At 33.5% G+C, this 22,889-nt stretch overlaps 3 long non-coding RNA genes across 5 annotated transcripts; all 3 read left to right on the top strand.

The window, feature by feature from the left end:
- Window positions 1–1,296: 1,296 nt before the first annotated feature.
- Window positions 1,297–2,667, top strand: LOC139892621 (uncharacterized). The gene is made up of 3 exons (XR_011774175.1): window positions 1,297–1,459; window positions 1,560–1,617; window positions 2,299–2,667. It is a non-coding gene; the product is annotated as an uncharacterized lncRNA (long non-coding RNA).
- A 3,761-nt stretch (window positions 2,668–6,428) lies between these two features.
- LOC139892620 (uncharacterized) lies at window positions 6,429–15,471 on the top strand. Of its 3 annotated transcripts, XR_011774173.1 has the most exons (5): window positions 6,429–6,699; window positions 14,052–14,727; window positions 14,810–14,917; window positions 15,043–15,188; window positions 15,283–15,471. It is a non-coding gene; the product is annotated as an uncharacterized lncRNA (long non-coding RNA). The 3 variants fall into 3 exon arrangements; XR_011774172.1 differs by having other exon boundaries at window positions 14,810–15,188; XR_011774174.1 differs by having other exon boundaries at window positions 14,801–15,188.
- A 3,951-nt stretch (window positions 15,472–19,422) lies between these two features.
- On the top strand, window positions 19,423–20,793 carry LOC139892619 (uncharacterized). The gene is made up of 3 exons (XR_011774171.1): window positions 19,423–19,585; window positions 19,686–19,743; window positions 20,425–20,793. It is a non-coding gene; the product is annotated as an uncharacterized lncRNA (long non-coding RNA).
- The last annotated feature ends 2,096 nt before the right edge of the window (window positions 20,794–22,889 follow it).

The raw sequence follows: 22,889 nt of genomic DNA, 5'->3' as shown, positions 1-22,889 counted from the left end.
TGTGTAAATAATATACATAAATACATGATACACAATCTTTGACTATTATAGCGAACTTGATCAGAATTATTAATTGTTTCGGCGATGCCTTCAGACTAAAAATCATCATGGCTCAAAGCAAAATATATGGGGTAAATGTGAGAGATTCAGAGGTGGGTGCAATGGCTCGAACAGTGAGGTGCTCTCATGGTAAATTGCCATTTATTTATCTCGGACTTCCAGTTGGTAAAGTGATGCATCACTCTTCCTTCGTTGTTAACAAATTCCTTGCTCGGCTTACTCTCCGGAAGGCCATCAATTGGGGTATGCTCACATTAGCTAAGTCGATTGTGGGGAGCTTACCTCTATATTTCATGTCCCTTTTCAAGTCGCCTAAGTGTGTGCTACAATCCATAGAAAATCTCATAAGGAAATTTCTATGGATCAATTTTGATAATAAGGCCATCTCTTGGATAAGTTGGAACAACACAATGGCGTCAAAAGATAAAGGTGGCCTGGGAATTGGAAGTTTAAAGGCTAAAACCCACATTTGTAATCATTTGTAAATATTCATGAAAAAATTATGTATAGTTTGTGAATTCTCCTTTAAAAAAGTTGTTTTTGTCCTAAATTATCCTAAATTAGCACATACTTAGAACTAATACAAACGATCTTGATACTAAGGGTGTGTTTGTTTGCCTCTTAATGAAATGGTTCAGTGCTGAATGCTGAACCATTCAGCATTCAGTGCGTTTGTTTCTGACCTCTGAATGATATATGGTGCTGAATGGTTCAGATGTCAGTGCTGAACCATTCAGAGATGAAACACTCTCTTAACCATTAAGAGGCTAAATTTTCTGTAATTTTCTCCTCAAAACCTATCCTGAACACTTAACTAACAAGTATATTGAATATTTTATTCATGTTCCTTTTTTTTTTTTTTTTTTTTTTTTGATAAGGTAATTTTACTCAGTTTATATCGTTCATTCTAAATGATTATCAAACAGCTTATTTCATTCAGAACAAACTTTATTGAGAGGCTTTGAATCATTCAGATTCTGAACCATTCAGCGCTAAATCATTCAGTATTATCAAACGCACCCTCTAAGATTAATATTTCAACATCTATCTTTTCTATCTATATCTATATAGATTCTATTATATTCCTAAAATGATGACATCATAAATAAGCTTTTTCCTTTACAAAAGAAATTCAAAAAATAAAAAGAAAAAATTTTAAGCCATGTTAATGATGTCAAATTTAAAATATAAGCTAAGGTTCTTTACGCCCTAAATTCTTCACTATGAAACCCTAAATTACGGAGGAAATCACGATATTCTATTAAAAGTTTTATTTTTTCTCCAGGTAAGTCATACTAAAGCACGCCTCTTTTGTAATTGGATATCTTTAACAGGTAAGTAATATCTAGAATCTGAATCATCTTCTTTATAGCGTCTTCTCATCTGGCTTCATCCACAGGTAAATAATCATCGTCAACAGGTAAACGAAACATTCTGTAATACCTATCATTGTGAAAAGATGTTATTTTTTTCGATTATAACTTGATTTTGGGTGTTAGGGTTTTATACAGTTTCAATTTCATGGTTAAGGAAATGAGATTTTTCTTCCAATGTAAGGTATATCTATCTTCTCATTCGTGGTTTTGATTTGTAACTTCTTAAGTGTTTATGATTGTCTTTTGTTATTGGTGGTACTATATGATAATTTTAATTTTACCAAGAAAATGATTTGTAGTGCTTACCATGTGTTCGATGAAATTCCTCAATGAATTTGTTTTAATTTTACTAATATGGGTTCTCAATATGAGACTAATTTTATGCATCATATCCTACAGGAAGTGAAGTGACCTATTGAATGATACAACTAAAGTGAGTGTATGGTTTTGTATGAAAAATATTAGGTGTTTGTTTGTTGGAGGTTTGATTGATGAAAGGACTTTGCTAGAGTTTTGATTTAAAATGAATTTTGAAGCTAGCCAATAGCTGTTAGGGGTTTTGTCTAATCTAATATGATGAGATCATGACTGTCTTCGGTTTATATTTTAGTTTCTACTATTTGAAGTTATTACAGTCATTTTTAGGCTTTTTTTGTGCTTAATTTGGTTTCTTAGCTGTTTTAGTTTTGCTTTCCCTGTAGTATTTTTAAAATTTGTTTACCATTACAAATATCTTCTTTAATGGGTTTGATTTTTTTATCCTTAAATGGTGATCATTGTTCTGTTAATTGATGGAAAGTAGTGTCTTAAACTACAAATTTTGGGTTTTATTACCTCTTTAACAATTATATGGTTGAAGCAGGAAGCCATGGTAGGCCTTAAAGGTCGCAAGCTAGGACTAATGGATTTTGAGAAAAGCATCAAAAGGTTGTCATACAAAAAATCAAATTCAAGATCAGGTAATGTATGTTACAAATTGTGCCAAACTTATGGTGTTGTATGGATAAAGCCAGTTAACCATGAATGTGTATGCTGGGTTTATTTTTGGCTTCAGTTATACGCACTTTCAAGTATCATCAATATATAAATATCCCACATTTGAAGTTTGTGTTGGGTTATTGTTATGAGTATAACATATAGTTATCTCTTCAGACTACTTTTGATTACATAAATTATATCACACTAATACAATAATCATTTTTATTTCCATCTTTACACTTCACAGACTTTTGGAAACACTATAGTCATTTGTAATGCATGTTAGTAAGCTATATATTATTTTGGCGTAGATAAGTTTTGTATTGTTTATACATAGTATCCGGTAGCATACTAACCAACATGTTTTTTGCAGTAACTTCTCAAGTGTTGCAAAATGATAGTTATGAATCCTTATTTGAACAAATCCATACTTTAGCATATATGTAAGATGTATCAATATATGCAAAATTAATATTTGTAAGATGTAGCCAAGGCAATGCAACTGGTTAATAATATTTAATGATGTATTTGGGTCACATTGCATCTTACGTCACATTTTGTAAATTTGTTTCATACCCGCGAAGCCTTTTATTTATTTATTTTCCTACCTATGGAATCCTTTCAAATTTGCTTTTTTAACTATAATTTTCTAAATATGTTTCTTTAAATATAGCATTGTAAGGCAATCTGGACCCATATAATGTTTTTATTTAGTTATTATATTATCAATAACATTTTGTACTTTGAGACGGCATTGCTCTCAAGTGGGAATAAGAGTAACACGGTTTAAGATGGCTAAATTTAAACCATCTTCACAGTTACAGGTTGCAATTTTCTATGTGTATGTGTGTAATCCTAATTGTCGTTCTTGCTTAGATTGTTTATGATAGATTGACATATAGATGCAGGAGTTTTGAGTTGATTACAATGGTAAGTGCTCATGAAACAAATGAACCTACTGGCATGTTTAATGGATTTGTAAGTTTTCCTTTTTCTTGAAAGTTTCTTATGCAAACTGGTAATAATTTTTTTTTATTGTTCTTTATTTTTTCCAATTGATCTTTTGGTATCATTTCAAGCTACTAAATTCTACTCATGTATATTTTGCTCGAATTAGGAATGGGTCAACCCTATTTTGTAAAGATTGTTAAAGTTATAAGTCTTCGCTAAAGGGAAACTGAAACCAACTGTATTAAATTAACGGCTACAAGTAATCATATTTACACTTTTAGTAGAAACAAAAATTATGGGATATCATGAGTCAGGTATGCCAAAATCTTAGTGGATTTATTATTATTCTTATGCAAGTTAGCTTTTCTCTTATCACTATTACTTTTATATTATGTGGAGTATAAGTAACATATGTTTTTAAATCACTAATTGCATTCTTTGACATTGGGTATTGTTGTTGTTATGTTACTAATTGACATTCCCACTGTTGGTGTTATGTTTTGTACATGAGTATGAATAGGTTGTTACAAGTTGACATTGTTAATACTTCGCTCTTTTATGTCAAGGGAGATTTAGATTTTTATCTGGTATGTTACTTGGTGTTTGTTGCAGGTTATGATGGTGGTTTTGTTGGTAGAATTTGAAGATCGGAAGATGATGAAGATATGTATGTTCAGTTCAATCTATATAAAATGTTAAGGTATTGTTCACTTCAATCTACTGTATATAATTACAATACAATATAAACAATTAGGAACACTGTGATACAGAAACACGTGGAGTAATACTACTACAGTAAGAAGCTCCACATTAGACCAAATGAAAGTAGCTCTACTTCATATGGAAGTAGAGATACTTCATAAGTATCAAACACAAGGACCTGCGTACTTTCACATTTTGCATACTGAACTTAACATATAAGCTTAACAATGTCATTTAAAATATTTAAAATGTTATAATGATATTCATGACCATTTAGTCACTTAGATTTTTACATAGTGACTTTATTTATTGATAGAGTTATAATTTTTTTTATCAAATGAATTGTGGGCTGAACTGTTATCAAATGGATCGAAATGAAAGCATAGTAGCTAAAGCTCGATATATAGGCTCCAGGTTGAATCTGAATGGCTGTCAGAATGGGTCAAACAAATGATGCAGGGCACTACAATTAATTACACTATGTGGAGCTCGAAAAATGAATATTAGTTGCTGCTGTTTGGAGCTACTTCTTTGAGCATCATGTATTGACGTGTGATTTTGTTTTAAATTGTACAAAGATAATAGAGGTGCATGAGTGTTATGTTATTAATGTGATCGTGTTTGGGTTTATTTTATCTGTATCAATTCACTTATAGTTGTAGATATTCTGATTTAGTATTAATGAGCTTTCCTTTCTTAAATGTCAACGTTTGATAATAACATGTAGCTATAAACTCTAATTCAATTCAAATTTAAGTAATACTAAGACTTTTATAAATAGTTTTTTATATATATATTTTTAGTAAACCCGTGAATGCACGGGTCATTAAACTAGTAGAGCTATTAAATCACTAGTCAAATTTATAACTACTTATGTCACACTATAAGACTATTCGTTGTGGTAAAGTGATATATTGTAGTGTTGTGAAGTTGTAAGGGGAAATTGCGCTGACGTCGTTGTATTGTGGAAAAGAGGTGACACTGTGTTAAAAGTTTTATTGTGGTGTTGAGTGTTTTAGGTGATACGTTAGGGATAACTAGTCCGGACCGGCCCGCGCGTTGCGGCGGGGGCTTTCGGGCTGCGTATTCATATTTAGCGTAGCGTTGTGTATTTACAGAGGGGAACACGGCTCATGTGTTAAACGCTGTTTTAGATGTCGTTGTGTTAAGCGTTTTTTAAAAAGTATCCGTTTCGAACGTAGTTAGTTTTGTTTTATTCAATAAATTTTTTCGAGTGCAACGGTGCTGTCGGAAAAATTTAACTCGCGGCGAGCAGAAAGATACGGGTTGTCGTTGTGTTTAGCGTTTTTTAAAAAGTGTCCGTTTTGAACGTGGTTAGTTTCGTTTTGTTCATAAAATTATTTCGAGTCTGACGCTGCCGTCGAAAAAATTTAACTCGTGGTGAGCGGGAGGATACAGGTTGTCGTTGTGTTTAGCGTTTTTTTAAAAATTGTCCGTTTTGCGTATAGTTAGTCCCGTTGGGGTTCATAAGATTTTTCGTAATTGAACGGTGGTCTCGAAAAAATTTAACTCGCACCGAGCGAGAAGATATGGCCGGTTATAAATTCGGGTGGAATTAGTTTCTTTTATTTTAATAAAATTATATATTTACACTTTTAACCCCTGAGAAAGTGTAAACTTGAGGGGTCGTTGTGTAACTATAAGCGAAGTTGAAGGACCATTTGTAATGTGAACGTAAACTCAAAACTACAATGAAATGTAACTAAAACTACATAGAATCCCACAACATTTATTATGTAAGGGTTAAAATTAATTAATAATTAATAATAATAATTAGTAGTAGGGTGAATAAATGAATCAATAAATAAAAATATCTTCCCAATGAAAAATAGCACTTCCGTTGTGTTGAAACTCATTAGAAGTTCCAGAGTTGAAACCTCTTAGGGGCAAAAAAAATAATAGCCCTTCCGTTTTGAATTTTAAATGGTCGTGCTTCAAAGTAATTTCTCCATCTAATGGTTGAGGCTATGTCAAATAAATTTTTAATGTGTTTAAAGTTCTTGATAAAAAATAAAAATAATAATTATAAGATAAAGTTTATTATTTATTATCAAATATTAATTTAATTAACTAATAGATTATTAATAAATTAATTATTAATTGTTTCTATTAATTTGAAATTTCACAATAAATAATAAATAAATTAGTTAATTAAAGGAGAGTGGTTTTCACACATCATTTTTTTAATCCATATATACCTAATTTACTATTATATCATTAATTATATTATATTATATTTAGAATAATAATATAAGTTGAATTTTGTAAATTATTTTGTGAGTATAACAGTGAATTTTTATTATATACAGTGTAGATAATGAAAAAAAGTGGTAGTGGGTGAGGATCACCGTGTTAGTGGTGTGTGACAGTTTCCACAAATTTCTTTCTAAATAGTCGACACGTCTCCAACTCCCGCGCAGAACAGTCTACACCAAACCCTAAATCAGACATCGTGAATCATTCTCTCGCGCTCACTAATTTATTTGTGTTGCCTTAATCGTCTGCAATCCCTCTTTCTATGTCGTAACTCATCATTCTTGATCGCATATATAGATATAAAAGCTTTATATATCGCGAAAACGATTTCTCATTTGCTATTTCGTTGTTAACGGTGAGTCATGAGATCTATATAGTTTTGTGTTTTTGTTATTTTATATTGTTCTTTGTACATCTGTATCCTTTTATACATGCGTATAGATATAGAATTTTTATATGAGCAGTTTTGCTTAATTGCAGTATATAGCAGATTAATACATGATCACAATTTCATCCAAATTGATTTCGTTGTTAATTTGAATATTTGATATGGTTATACTTATTATTGACTATTATTTGCGTGATCACGATTTTTATGATTCATTTTTGTGAAGTTTATGTTAATTAATGACAACCTTTTCTAAGTTGCGTTTTAACTAAACTAAAATTTGATGAATGACTTATCGTAATCATAAGTGGTCCTTAAGTCGTGTTGTCAGTTGGCTTAGGGCTGTAATGATACTGAATTATTTGAGTTGAAGTAATATAGTTCATCTGGTTTATGTTTAGTCCCTTTTATGCTAAGAAAGAGATATGTATTGAAATGGTTTGGTCCTGGTAAAACTACAAATCTGTACAGGCTCAAATTGGGGAAAATTGCCACAACGATTCCTACTATTGGTACGATTCGGTGTTGTCAACAAAACTAATTAAATACATACTGCTTTTTTCTTTTTTGCATTTTTCCATACCTAACATAGCGGTTACAGACTTACAGTAGTTTAATTATTTATGATAATTTGCAGAACCATAGATAAGAACAGGATTCCATGAGTTTTTCATGACTTTATTAGAGTGCTAAAAGAAAAATACGGAGTAGCCGAGTAGGTAAATTTGACATATAAAAGAAAAATAGTTAGGAAGCTGATGTGTTAGCATAATATTGATTCAAAAGAAAAATAACTCAGCTGTTTCATATGGTGTTTGAATGTGTGATGAAACTCCTGATTTCAACTTGAAACCAGTGTTAAAAATGGCTGAGTACTTGTTACCGGCGCTTTATACACGTTACCTGCTATAATTTGGGTCTATCATTCCGGGGGTTATAAATGTAATGCAGGTAACATGTGTAGATCTTTAAGCTGCGTACTTCTTTACCTGCTATAGTCTAGACACGTATATAATGTTGGGTTTATTATTTTGTTTCCATTTATGTGAAAGTAATGGCCCAAGCCCAACAAAAATAGGCCCAAATGCTTGTTGACTTGGTCAAGCATTCTAGGCATTTTGAACTCCAAGTGCAGATCCATTTTTCATTAAGAGAGAGATCAGAGAGTTTTAAGAAAAAGGGAGAAAACCCCAATTTCGTTTTTTAGCTACAGCAGTCCATAAAAGAGACGATCCCCGGAGATCCGACCGTTGAATCTTCTTCATTTTTGGGCTGTGTCTTCCTGACGTCAGTGCCAACATTTTCAACCGTTGAATTCGTCTAAAGAGGTCTGTAGCTCGTGATTTTGCTGCTGGAACAGAGAGCAGATTATTGGGTGACGAATTTCCTCTTTTGTCTTTAAATTGTTTCATATACTTGTTGATTATTGTTGTTCAAGAGTATGATGATGTTGTATGCCTCTAGTTGATCTAGAGAAGGATTATTGTATTGCTCTCTTTGTTGATGATAGTGGAATTTAAGTGGCTTACGAGTCCCGTGGTTTTTACTCTCGATTTTGAGGGGTTTTCCACGTAAAAAGTCTCGTGTGTATTGTGTGTGCTTATTTATTTCATATTTACTGATTTGGGACAGAATTGGGACTGATTTGTGATGATTGTGGTATAGCTTGTTTGTTAACATCCTCACGGGTTCATACGGGTCGGGAAAGTATTGGTCAAACGGGTTTGTTTCCGCTTTGTAGATTGTCCGTTGTGACTATTTTCCCATCAAATTGGTATCTAGAGCTAGGTTATTTGATTTGACTTGTGTGAAAGATGGAAGCTAATACAAGTAAAATGATTAGTTTAAATGGTTCAAATTATCATGTTTGGAAAGGTAAAATGGAGGATCTTCTTTATGTGAAAGATTATTATTTGCCTGTTTTTACTGAGGATAAACCTGAGGAAAAATCTGATGCTCAATGGAAAATTTTGCATAGACAAGTATGTGGGTATATTCGGCAGTGGGTTGATGATAATGTTGTGAATCATATTACTGGGGAGACTGATGCTAAAGCCTTATGGAAAAAGCTTGAGCAGTTATATGAACGAAAGACTGTGAATAACAAGTTGTTCTTAATTAAGCAGATGATGGCTTTGAAGTATCATGATGGGACTCCTATTACAGATCACCTAAATGCATATCAGGGTATTATAAATCAGCTTGCAGGTATGGGTATCAAGTTTGAGGATGAGATTCAAGGTCTCTGGTTACTTGGTACATTACCAGACTCTTGGGAGACTTTTAGGACATCTTTGTCCAACTCTGCACCGAATGGTACTATCACCATGGAATTGGCTAAGGGTAGTATATTGAATGAAGAGATGAGAAGAAAGTCACAAGGTTTCTCTTCACAGTCAGATATCTTGGTCACAGAAACGCGGGGGAGAAGTCATAGTAGAGGTCAGGGTAAAAGAGGCAATCATCGTAGCAGCTCACGCAAAGGCAAATTTGCTAACGTTGAGTGTTATAATTGTCATGAAAAGGGGCACACAAAGTGGTATTGTCCAAAGTTGTAGAATGAGAAGAAAAAGGCATATGACAAGAATAAACAAAAGAAAAGTGATGGTGTTGATGATGATAAGGTTGAAGTTAACGCTATCACAGATGAGTTCTTTGTTTGTATTGATTATGATATGATCAATCTTACTCATGATGACACGAGTTGGATTGTTGATAGTGGTGCTACATGTCATGTTGCAATTTGTAGAGATCACTTCTCATCTTACACTCCAGGTGACTATGGATTTGCTAGGATGGGTAATGCCGGGTTATCAAAGATCGTTGGTATTGGAGATGTTTGTTTGAAATTTGACACGGGAATGGAGTTAGTTTTGCATAATGTAAAACATGTTCCGGATATGAGACTTAATGTTATTTCAACAGGCATTCTTGATGATGATGGTTATTATAACGGTTTTGGTAATGGTATTTGGAAACTAACTCTTGGTTCTATGATAGTGGGAAGAGGCAAGAAAGACTCAAGATTATACATCACGCGTCCGAAGATCATCCAGAACATTGTTAACGCAGTGGACAATGTTGATTCTACTGAGTTGTGGCATAAAAGACTTGGCCACATGAGTGAAAAGGGGATGTCTATCTTGTTCAAGAAGAATGTGTTGTCGGGTGTTAGTGGTATTGATTTGAGTAAGTGTTCTCACTGTTTGGCAGGGAAACAGACCAGAGTTGCGTTTAAGAGTCATTCTCCTTTTCGAATGGAGAACGTACTTGATCTAGTTCATTCGGATGTTTGTGGGCCTATGAAGACTAGGACACTTGGTGGATGTTCCTACTTTGTTACATTCATCGATGATCATTCCAGGAAGGTGTGGGTTTATACCTTAAAGTCAAAGGATCAAGTATTTGAAAAGTTTAAAGAATTTCATACACTAGTTGAAAGGCAAACGGGAAAGAAACTCAAGTGTATTCGGACTGATAATGGCGGTGAATACATTGGCAGATTTGATGCTTACTGTAAGGAGAATGGTATTCGGCATCAAAAGACTCCACCAAAGACACCTCAGTTGAATGGCTTAGCAGAGAGGATGAACAGAACTTTGGTTGAGAGAGTTAGATGTTTGCTTTCACATGCAGGGTTGTCCGATTCCTTTTGGGGTGAGGCTTTAAATACGGCAGTTCATATTATTAATCTAACCCCTTGTGTTCCTTTGCGTTTTGATGTTCCTAACAGGGTTTGGAGCGGCAAAGATGTTTCTTACCGTCATTTACGAGTTTTTGGATGTAAAGCTTTTGTTCATGTTCCCAAAGATGAGAGGTCAAAGCTTGATATGAAGACTAAGCCATGTGTATTCCTCGGCTATGGTGAAGATGATTTTGGGTACAGGTTATATGATCCAGTTCAGAAGAAACTTGTACGAAGCCGAGATGTTGTTTTTACAGAAGATCAGATGTTAAAAGATGTTGAGAAGACAGATTCAGTTCCTCAAACTAGTGCTGATCTTGTTGATTTGGATCCAGTTACTCCACAACATGTTGGAGATGATGTTCATAATGATGAACATGGTACTGATGATGATTATGCTCCGGAGCAGATAGAGATTCCAGTACCAGATGTGCCCCCATTTGTCCCACTTAGGCGGTCTACCCGAGACCGTCATCCTTCTGTTAGATATTCTGCTGATGAGTATGTATTAGTTACTGATGGGGGAGAGCCAGAATGTTATTCAGAAGCAATGAAAGATGAGCATAAGAAAGAGTGGGGTGAAGCTATGCAAGATGAGATGAATTCCTTGCATGAGAACAATACTTATGAGCTGGTGAAGTTACCTAAAGGCAAGAGAGCTTTGAGAAACAAATGGGTATTCAAAGTGAAGACAGATGAGCTTACTTCACAACCAAGGTACAAAGCTAGGTTAGTCGTTAAAGGATTCAGCCAGAAAAAGGGTATTGATTTTGATGAGATTTTCTCACCGGTTGTGAAGATGGGATCTATTCGAGTGGTTCTTGGATTAGCTGCTAGTCTTGATCTTGAGGTTGAACAGATGGATGTCAAGACTGCTTTTCTTCACGGTGATTTGGATAAGGAAATCTACATGATGCAACCTGAAGGTTTTCGGGTTAAGGGTAAAGAAAATTATGTTTGTAGACTTCAGAAAAGTTTATATGGGTTGAAGCAAGCACCGAGACAGTGGTATAAGAAGTTTGAGTCGGTTATAGGAAAGCAAGGCTACCGAAAGACAACTTCAGATCATTGTGTTTTCTTTCAGAGGTTTGGTGATGATGATTTCATCATATTGTTGTTATACGTTGATGATATGTTAATTGTTGGTAAAAATATTAAAAGAATTGCGCAGTTGAAGCGAGAATTGAACAAGTCTTTTGCTATGAAAGACTTGGGGCCAGCAAAACAGATTCTTGGCATTCGGATTTCTAGAGATAGAGGTGCTAAGACGTTACATATATCACAAGAGCAATACATTGAAAAGGTGCTAAGTAGATTCAACATGAAGAATGCTAAAGTGGTTAGTTCCCCTCTTACAAACAACTTTAAGCTAACAGAAAGAGATTGTCCTACTTCAAAGGAGGATGTTGAGGAGATGGATATAGTTCCATATGCGTCAGCAGTTGGTAGCTTGATGTATGCTATGGTGTGTACTAGGCCAGATATAGCTCATGCGGTAAGTGTTGTTAGTCGGTTTATGTCAAATCCGGGTAAGAAGCATTGGGAAGCGGTTAAATGGATTATGAGATACTTACGAGGTACTTCAAAGTTAGGTATCACATTCGGAAATGGAGAGCCGGTGCTTGTTGGTTATACAGACTCAGATATGGCAGGAAACAAAGATAACATGAAATCCACTTCTGGATATTTGATGACTTTCGCAGGGGGAGCAGTTTCATGGCAATCAAGGTTACAAAAGTGTGTTGCATTGTCTACAACCGAGGCTGAGTATATGGCAGCAACAGAAGCGTGCAAAGAACTATTGTGGATGAAAAGGTTTCTACAAGATATTGGGTTTAAGCAATCACGATATGTGGTTCTTTGTGATAATGAGAGTGCGATTCATTTAGCTAGAAATTCTATGTACCATAAGCGGACAAAACATATTGATGTGAGGTATCATTGGATTAGAGAACGTCTTGAAGATGGTTTGTTTGAACTTGATAAAGTTCATACCGATGATAATGGTTCCGACATGTTCACAAAGGCTTTAGCAAGTGAGAAGCTCAAGGTATGTTGCTCGATCGCCGGGATGGCGAACTCTTCCACATAATTGGAAAGGGGGAGATTTGTTGGGTTTATTATTTTGTTTCCATTTATGTGAAAGTAATGGCCCAAGCCCAACAAAAATAGGCCCAAATGCTTGTTGACTTGGTCAAGCATTCTAGGCATTTTGAACTCCAAGTGCAGATCCATTTTTCATTAAGAGAGAGATCAGAGAGTTTTAAGAAAAAGGGAGAAAACCCCAATTTCGTTTTTTAGCTACAGCAGTCCATAAAAGAGACGATCCCCGGAGATCCGACCGTTGAATCTTCTTCATTTTTGGGTTGTGTCTTCCTGACGTCAGTGCCAACATTTTCAACCATTGAATTCGTCTAAAGAGGTCTGTAGCTCGTGATTTTGCTGCTGGAACAGAGAGCAGATTATTGGGTGACGAATTTCCTCTTTTGTCTTTAAATTGTTTCATATACTTGTTGATTATTGTTGTTCAAGAGTATGATGATGTTGTATGCCTCTAGTTGATCTAGAGAAGGATTATTGTATTGCTCTCTTTGTTGATGATAGTGGAATTTAAGTGGCTTACGAGTCCCGTGGTTTTTACTCTCGATTTTGAGGGGTTTTCCACGTAAAAAGTCTCGTGTGTATTGTGTGTGCTTATTTATTTCGTATTTACTGATTTGGGACAGAATTGGGACTGATTTGTGATGATTGTGGTATAGCTTGTTTGTTAACATCCTCACGGGTTCATACGGGTCGGGAAAGTATTGGTCAAACGGGTTTGTTTCCGCTTTGTAGATTGTCCGTTGTGACTATTTTCCCATCATATAATAGCTAAATGTCACATTTACTGTTTTGCATATTGTATATGTGTAATATATGTAGAAGTATCATTAAAAATTAGGTTCTAGGAGCTATCTGAACCCATTTACTGTTTTGCATTTTGTATGAGTGGAGATTTTGCTTACTGGAAGTATATCAAGGGCTATATCCACATTTTGTATGGTAATGAACCATTCTAATATATAAAATTTACATAAGTATACTGTTATTTGTGAAACATCAGTTCATTGTCCATCATGTTTGGTAGAGTTGGCCAGATGTAGTCTTTTAAGGGTGAATGGGTCTATTTGGGTTATCATTCGCTGAAGGCTTAACAGAACAAGAATATAAAGCACATAAAAATAGGATGTTTGCAACCATTTAAGGATCTATTTATTTTTTCTCGATTCTTATTTGCATTTGTGTGTTACTTAATCCATATCATCAAATCATTTAAGGTGTTTCCATATGTGTATGTGTATTTTAAACACAAACAAAGGTGTTTTTTCAAGGTATCCGAAGAGTTGTTAAATACTACATTCAAAAATCAAGTACCGGAAATATTGTACCGCTACTAATTTTCTCTTTATTTGAGCTGTTTTCATATTAAAAAATGGTCCTAATTGACCCTATTAGAAATTGGCTCAAATGCTGAAAGCTGGTTGGAGAGATAAAAAGATTAGATGAGAATGAATACAGTTACAACTGAGATTTATTTTTATGATTTATTTATATATGAAATGAAACTCAGATTATCTTAAATTGTTATTTGCAGCATTATCTAATTTTCTGCCTGCAAGATCGATTATCATAATATGGAATCTAGACAACGTTTGTCTTTGGATCGAATCAGCACCCTCCCTCCACACATAATAGACGTCATCCTATCTCTTTTACCAATCAAAGATGCAGTTGGAACAAGTATTCTCTCAAGGGAATGGAGGTACAGTTGGACCAAAATTCCCGTACTCCGTTTTGGCGAGTATGAATTAAAGGGGTCAACAACTGGTAAGGATCGGCTATCCATTCTGGAGCAAACATTTGATTTTCCCCGTCTAGGAAAATTAATGATCAAGAAGTGTAAGTTTTTTAATGCTGTAAAGGAAAATTTGTTATTGCATCAGGGCCCACTACTCGAGTTCTCCCTTATTGCACTTGTAGACGAGACGTGTCTTGAACTCGACCTAATCATAAGTCATTTGTCAAGGAGGAATACTATCAAAATATTTGAACTCGTCTTGATTGGTGACTATAAGTATAGGTTACCGTCATCTATCTTTTCATTTCATCAGTTAACGTAGTTAAGTCTTCGTAATTGTTGTATTTACCTTCAACCAACATTTAAAGGATTTGGTTGCCTGACAAGCTTAAATTTGCAATTTGTGAAGATAACAACAAAAACTCTTATTCATCTTGTATCCAGTTGTCCACTACTTACAAGCCTCATTCTGGTAAGTAAATAAGTTATGATTATTATTTATATGCATTGTAATGAATTTTCATGACTTACTTAAATATTGTAAGTTGCTGCAGTGTTTAACTGAAGATGTTATTCTCGGTAATGACAAAGTTTCCATCACTGGCCTAATTGAGTGTTTGCCTGTTATTGAATGTCTGATTATTGATTCCTCTATTTCTCATGTAAGTTACTTATTCACATGACATGATATATAGTTTATTTATTTTATTTACTTGTAAAATAAAGACTTTGCCTAGCTAGTTAGTTACTCTTTGTTTTGATCTATGGTTCAAGTATTTTTTCGTAGACTCGCTTCCACAAGAGCTTCCAATTTCCTTAATCCACCTTACAGACTTGCATATAGAGGACATGCGTTTTCTTGACTTTTATATGTTACCTTTGCTTTTCCTTTTGATCCGATGCTCCCCAAATTTGGAGTTAATCAATCTACAAGTAAGTCACTTAAGTCCATCTTGTATCCTATGTTTTCAGATTCATGTCAAAATATACTACTGAGAAATTAAATAATTATATATATTTCTGGTAGGTGGATGATGATCCCGAAGTTGTAGAGAATTTTGAAAAAGAACCAATCACACTTAAGAGCTATTCAAATATTTGGTTGAAGAACCTAAATGACTTGGAAATTGTTGGAATGGGCGCCTTTAAGCTTCATTTGGAGCTTGTGCAACTAATATTGGCCAAGTCCCCCATGCTGAAGAAGGTAACCATACGGCTTTCTCATAATGTTATTGATGATGAAGAGTCAGATATATCAAGAATTCTGCTAAACTCCCCACGTGCATCAGGATCGGCAGAAATAATTATTAAGCCTTATCGCTAATTCTCTTGCTTGTAAATGCGAGCTGCTACTTGTTTACTGTAAAGTAAATTCCTCTATTCAGTCTTTAGAAACTTTTGAATTTTATTTTTTTGTTCAATTTTTGATACTTTGGACTTGGTAACGGGTGGTGTTACTTTAGCGATCACAGTTTCGAATCAGAAATGCAGTTTTAAAAACTGGTAGGAATATTTACGTATGAAGACGTACATCTGTTAGCATAATTAGGGAGTACAAAATAGAGCCATTAGTGTACCGGTCGATTAAGTACACTAATATTCATGTCATTCTCTGTATCACTTAGCCAAATTTATAATTTCATCTATGCATTACTTGACTAATTAATGTGATTTTTAGCTAAGTTCATTTGAGAATTGAGATTTCCATTGTTATAAAAGGTGCAAGCTAGCATTTTGTTGTTGCCCTAAAGGAGCACATACTAAATTCTTCTTTAAACTTATAAGTCAAACTTAAAACTACTGATGTCATACTATAATTATTGGCAGTCGATCAGAATGCGAAGACTAAATCGAACTATTGATGTCTCATGCAAATAGTTATTGACGACAAAAAGCATAACTTGATGTCATGTAATAATAGCTGATAAAAGCATCAAGTATTCAAGTGTGTTGATGTCAAGTAATAGTAATAGCTTGGATGGCCACCAGGACTTCCTGTGAGGGGAGCCACCCGGGTTCGAATCTTGGCGAAGCCATTTCGTTCAAAAAGGGAGCTCAAGTGAGGATGCTTCATCTGGGATCCGGGTAAGCATGGGGGCTCGGGTACCCGAGGGTTTACCGGTCCTTAGGGCTCCAATGTGGGTGTTGCGGGGCGGGTTCACTCGTTAACCAAAAAAAAAAAGAAGGTAATAGTAATAGCAGGGCCGTTATGTTAAAATTATAGGTCCCGTGCAATAAATAAAAGTGGGCCCTTTATATATGAAATTTTTCATATTAAGTTCAATAATACTAATAAAGTCATATGTATTAAGATCAGTCAAAATAATAGTTGTAGAAAACGTATTGGAGCGGAATATTGGATTACGTTATACTTGTATTCAACGTCAATTATGTTTAATTTTTAAAATTTTAAACTCTTAATTAACAAATGAGCCTAAGTATATAATATAAAGCTAAAAAGTTACTTAGTCTGATGAAAGCCCAATGAAGATACAAACGGAATTAGAGAAATAAAACAAACCATAGGCCCTCGACAAAACAACAAAGCACAACACGGACCAAAGCGGAACTCTAACACGACATTCTAAAGACAACCACATAAAACCAATGTAACAAATTATAAAGAGAAATAAACAAAACCGAACTATAAAACAATTTCAAATCTACAGCCCAAGAAACAAGCAAGCAAACCAAGTGCATTTATCGACTATTCTAATTATAATTGTGTATTTGTGTATTATTAGTGAGTTTAAATGTGCGATTGAGAATATCATGATTAATCAGGCAAGTTGCATTTAATTTTGTTGAAATTTCTCATAGAGTAATGTTTTGAACGGTGTTTTTCTTGACATGTATAGCTTGGTGATTCGTTTTAGGTGCAAGAAGGGAGGTTTTTAGATCTTTATAGTTTTGATGAAGCACTCAGATGAGGAAGATGGTATTGAAGAGCCCTCATCATCGAACTCAGGCTCGTAGAATTCTATGGTTGGATATAGACGTGTACAATTGCGGAAATAATAGACTTGAGCCTAATTCAACTCTAAAAGTTAATTCAAGTGAATGAGGAACCTAAGCTATTATAAGCACCATAATATATAGTCTCATATTCGATGTGGGATGAGACAACTCAACACGCTCCCCTCACATGAGGCGCAGATCATTGCGGGTGCGATCCCAACATCAATACCTTAACTATGATACCATGCGGAAATAATAGACTTGAGTCCAATTCAACCCCAAAAGTTATAGAATACATAATGGGGTTATTTGGTGAGGTTTACATGTCTATATCTCCGGTATTTGGTTAGGTAGAGTACATTTTGAAGATGTGTTTGTGTTAGTGAAGTTTATTTGTTTCCGTAGTATTTCTAACTTTTATGCCAGCTGTTTTTACTTTATATTTTTATTAATAATTAAAAATTAAATAATGTTTATATTAATATTAACTAGTTTAATATCCACAAATTTTGCGGTTTTAGACATAAAGCTAGAGTACCATGATTTTTAATTTGTTATAACGTATATATGCAAACACTCAACAAAATTCATAATTGAACTTGTGTACTATGAATTCATATATAACCAAAAAGTACTTAAAATAATAAAATCTTCAAGAAATAATTATTATTTAGAATGACAAACTACATCCCATAAACCCATAACAATCATAAAGTAGCATCTCTTAAACTCTCTAAAGACCCATAACATTGATAAAGTAGCGTAATAGTCAAAGATTGTGTATCATGTATTTATGTATATCATTTACACATATGATTATCATAAAGTCATGGATATCATTTCCTGTAATGTGGGGAGGATTGCTATCATTCCCTAAAATAGTGTATTTATTTATGTATTTATGATAATGATATGTGTAAATAATATACATAAATACATGATACACAATCTTTGACTATTATAGCGAACTTGATCAGAATTATTAATTGTTTCGGCGATGCCTTCAGACTAAAAATCATCATGGCTCAAAGCAAAATATATGGGGTAAATGTGAGAGATTCAGAGGTGGGTGCAATGGCTCGAACAGTGAGGTGCTCTCATGGTAAATTGCCATTTATTTATCTCGGACTTCCAGTTGGTAAAGTGATGCATCACTCTTCCTTCGTTGTTAACAAATTCCTTGCTCGGCTTACTCTCCGGAAGGCCATCAATTGGGGTATGCTCACATTAGCTAAGTCGATTGTGGGGAGCTTACCTCTATATTTCATGTCCCTTTTCAAGTCGCCTAAGTGTGTGCTACAATCCATAGAAAATCTCATAAGGAAATTTCTATGGATCAATTTTGATAATAAGGCCATCTCTTGGATAAGTTGGAACAACACAATGGCGTCAAAAGATAAAGGTGGCCTGGGAATTGGAAGTTTAAAGGCTAAAACCCACATTTGTAATCATTTGTAAATATTCATGAAAAAATTATGTATAGTTTGTGAATTCTCCTTTAAAAAAGTTGTTTTTGTCCTAAATTATCCTAAATTAGCACATACTTAGAACTAATACAAACGATCTTGATACTAAGGGTGTGTTTGTTTGCCTCTTAATGAAATGGTTCAGTGCCGAATGCTGAACCATTCAGCATTCAGTGCGTTTGTTTCTGACCTCTGAATGATATATGGTGCTGAATGGTTCAGATGTCAGTGCTGAACCATTCAGAGATGAAACACTCTCTTAACCATTAAGAGGCTAAATTTTCTGTAATTTTCTCCTCAAAACCTATCCTGAACACTTAACTAACAAGTATATTGAATATTTTATTCATGTTCCTTTTTTTTTTTTTTTTTTTTTTTTGATAAGGTAATTTTACTCAGTTTATATCGTTCATTCTAAATGATTATCAAACAGCTTATTTCATTCAGAACAAACTTTATTGAGAGGCTTTGAATCATTCAGATTCTGAACCATTCAGCGCTAAATCATTCAGTATTATCAAACGCACCCTCTAAGATTAATATTTCAACATCTATCTTTTCTATCTATATCTATATAGATTCTATTATATTCCTAAAATGATGACATCATAAATAAGCTTTTTCCTTTACAAAAGAAATTCAAAAAATAAAAAGAAAAAATTTTAAGCCATGTTAATGATGTCAAATTTAAAATATAAGCTAAGGTTCTTTACGCCCTAAATTCTTCACTATGAAACCCTAAATTACGGAGGAAATCACGATATTCTATTAAAAGTTTTATTTTTTCTCCAGGTAAGTCATACTAAAGCACGCCTCTTTTGTAATTGGATATCTTTAACAGGTAAGTAATATCTAGAATCTGAATCATCTTCTTTATAGCGTCTTCTCATCTGGCTTCATCCACAGGTAAATAATCATCGTCAACAGGTAAACGAAACATTCTGTAATACCTATCATTGTGAAAAGATGTTATTTTTTTCGATTATAACTTGATTTTGGGTGTTAGGGTTTTATACAGTTTCAATTTCATGGTTAAGGAAATGAGATTTTTCTTCCAATGTAAGGTATATCTATCTTCTCATTCGTGGTTTTGATTTGTAACTTCTTAAGTGTTTATGATTGTCTTTTGTTATTGGTGGTACTATATGATAATTTTAATTTTACCAAGAAAATGATTTGTAGTGCTTACCATGTGTTCGATGAAATTCCTCAATGAATTTGTTTTAATTTTACTAATATGGGTTCTCAATATGAGACTAATTTTATGCATCATATCCTACAGGAAGTGAAGTGACCTATTGAATGATACAACTAAAGTGAGTGTATGGTTTTGTATGAAAAATATTAGGTGTTTGTTTGTTGGAGGTTTGATTGATGAAAGGACTTTGCTAGAGTTTTGATTTAAAATGAATTTTGAAGCTAGCCAATAGCTGTTAGGGGTTTTGTCTAATCTAATATGATGAGATCATGACTGTCTTCGGTTTATATTTTAGTTTCTACTATTTGAAGTTATTACAGTCATTTTTAGGCTTTTTTTGTGCTTAATTTGGTTTCTTAGCTGTTTTAGTTTTGCTTTCCCTGTAGTATTTTTAAAATTTGTTTACCATTACAAATATCTTCTTTAATGGGTTTGATTTTTTTATCCTTAAATGGTGATCATTGTTCTGTTAATTGATGGAAAGTAGTGTCTTAAACTACAAATTTTGGGTTTTATTACCTCTTTAACAATTATATGGTTGAAGCAGGAAGCCATGGTAGGCCTTAAAGGTCGCAAGCTAGGACTAATGGATTTTGAGAAAAGCATCAAAAGGTTGTCATACAAAAAATCAAATTCAAGATCAGGTAATGTATGTTACAAATTGTGCCAAACTTATGGTGTTGTATGGATAAAGCCAGTTAACCATGAATGTGTATGCTGGGTTTATTTTTGGCTTCAGTTATACGCACTTTCAAGTATCATCAATATATAAATATCCCACATTTGAAGTTTGTGTTGGGTTATTGTTATGAGTATAACATATAGTTATCTCTTCAGACTACTTTTGATTACATAAATTATATCACACTAATACAATAATCATTTTTATTTCCATCTTTACACTTCACAGACTTTTGGAAACACTATAGTCATTTGTAATGCATGTTAGTAAGCTATATATTATTTTGGCGTAGATAAGTTTTGTATTGTTTATACATAGTATCCGGTAGCATACTAACCAACATGTTTTTTGCAGTAACTTCTCAAGTGTTGCAAAATGATAGTTATGAATCCTTATTTGAACAAATCCATACTTTAGCATATATGTAAGATGTATCAATATATGCAAAATTAATATTTGTAAGATGTAGCCAAGGCAATGCAACTGGTTAATAATATTTAATGATGTATTTGGGTCACATTGCATCTTACGTCACATTTTGTAAATTTGTTTCATACCCGCGAAGCCTTTTATTTATTTATTTTCCTACCTATGGAATCCTTTCAAATTTGCTTTTTTAACTATAATTTTCTAAATATGTTTCTTTAAATATAGCATTGTAAGGCAATCTGGACCCATATAATGTTTTTATTTAGTTATTATATTATCAATAACATTTTGTACTTTGAGACGGCATTGCTCTCAAGTGGGAATAAGAGTAACACGGTTTAAGATGGCTAAATTTAAACCATCTTCACAGTTACAGGTTGCAATTTTCTATGTGTATGTGTGTAATCCTAATTGTCGTTCTTGCTTAGATTGTTTATGATAGATTGACATATAGATGCAGGAGTTTTGAGTTGATTACAATGGTAAGTGCTCATGAAACAAATGAACCTACTGGCATGTTTAATGGATTTGTAAGTTTTCCTTTTTCTTGAAAGTTTCTTATGCAAACTGGTAATAATTTTTTTTTATTGTTCTTTATTTTTTCCAATTGATCTTTTGGTATCATTTCAAGCTACTAAATTCTACTCATGTATATTTTGCTCGAATTAGGAATGGGTCAACCCTATTTTGTAAAGATTGTTAAAGTTATAAGTCTTCGCTAAAGGGAAACTGAAACCAACTGTATTAAATTAACGGCTACAAGTAATCATATTTACACTTTTAGTAGAAACAAAAATTATGGGATATCATGAGTCAGGTATGCCAAAATCTTAGTGGATTTATTATTATTCTTATGCAAGTTAGCTTTTCTCTTATCACTATTACTTTTATATTATGTGGAGTATAAGTAACATATGTTTTTAAATCACTAATTGCATTCTTTGACATTGGGTATTGTTGTTGTTATGTTACTAATTGACATTCCCACTGTTGGTGTTATGTTTTGTACATGAGTATGAATAGGTTGTTACAAGTTGACATTGTTAATACTTCGCTCTTTTATGTCAAGGGAGATTTAGATTTTTATCTGGTATGTTACTTGGTGTTTGTTGCAGGTTATGATGGTGGTTTTGTTGGTAGAATTTGAAGATCGGAAGATGATGAAGATATGTATGTTCAGTTCAATCTATATAAAATGTTAAGGTATTGTTCACTTCAATCTACTGTATATAATTACAATACAATATAAACAATTAGGAACACTGTGATACAGAAACACGTGGAGTAATACTACTACAGTAAGAAGCTCCACATTAGACCAAATGAAAGTAGCTCTACTTCATATGGAAGTAGAGATACTTCATAAGTATCAAACACAAGGACCTGCGTACTTTCACATTTTGCATACTGAACTTAACATATAAGCTTAACAATGTCATTTAAAATATTTAAAATGTTATAATGATATTCATGACCATTTAGTCACTTAGATTTTTACATAGTGACTTTATTTATTGATAGAGTTATAATTTTTTTTATCAAATGAATTGTGGGCTGAACTGTTATCAAATGGATCGAAATGAAAGCATAGTAGCTAAAGCTCGATATATAGGCTCCAGGTTGAATCTGAATGGCTGTCAGAATGGGTCAAACAAATGATGCAGGGCACTACAATTAATTACACTATGTGGAGCTCGAAAAATGAATATTAGTTGCTGCTGTTTGGAGCTACTTCTTTGAGCATCATGTATTGACGTGTGATTTTGTTTTAAATTGTACAAAGATAATAGAGGTGCATGAGTGTTATGTTATTAATGTGATCGTGTTTGGGTTTATTTTATCTGTATCAATTCACTTATAGTTGTAGATATTCTGATTTAGTATTAATGAGCTTTCCTTTC

This window comes from Rutidosis leptorrhynchoides, chromosome 2 (genome assembly GCF_046630445.1).
Source record: "Rutidosis leptorrhynchoides isolate AG116_Rl617_1_P2 chromosome 2, CSIRO_AGI_Rlap_v1, whole genome shotgun sequence".
NCBI classification, from domain to species: Eukaryota; Viridiplantae; Streptophyta; class Magnoliopsida; order Asterales; family Asteraceae; genus Rutidosis; species Rutidosis leptorrhynchoides.
Note: the sequence above shows the minus strand (reverse complement) of the source record. Positions and strands in the feature narration are given on the sequence as shown.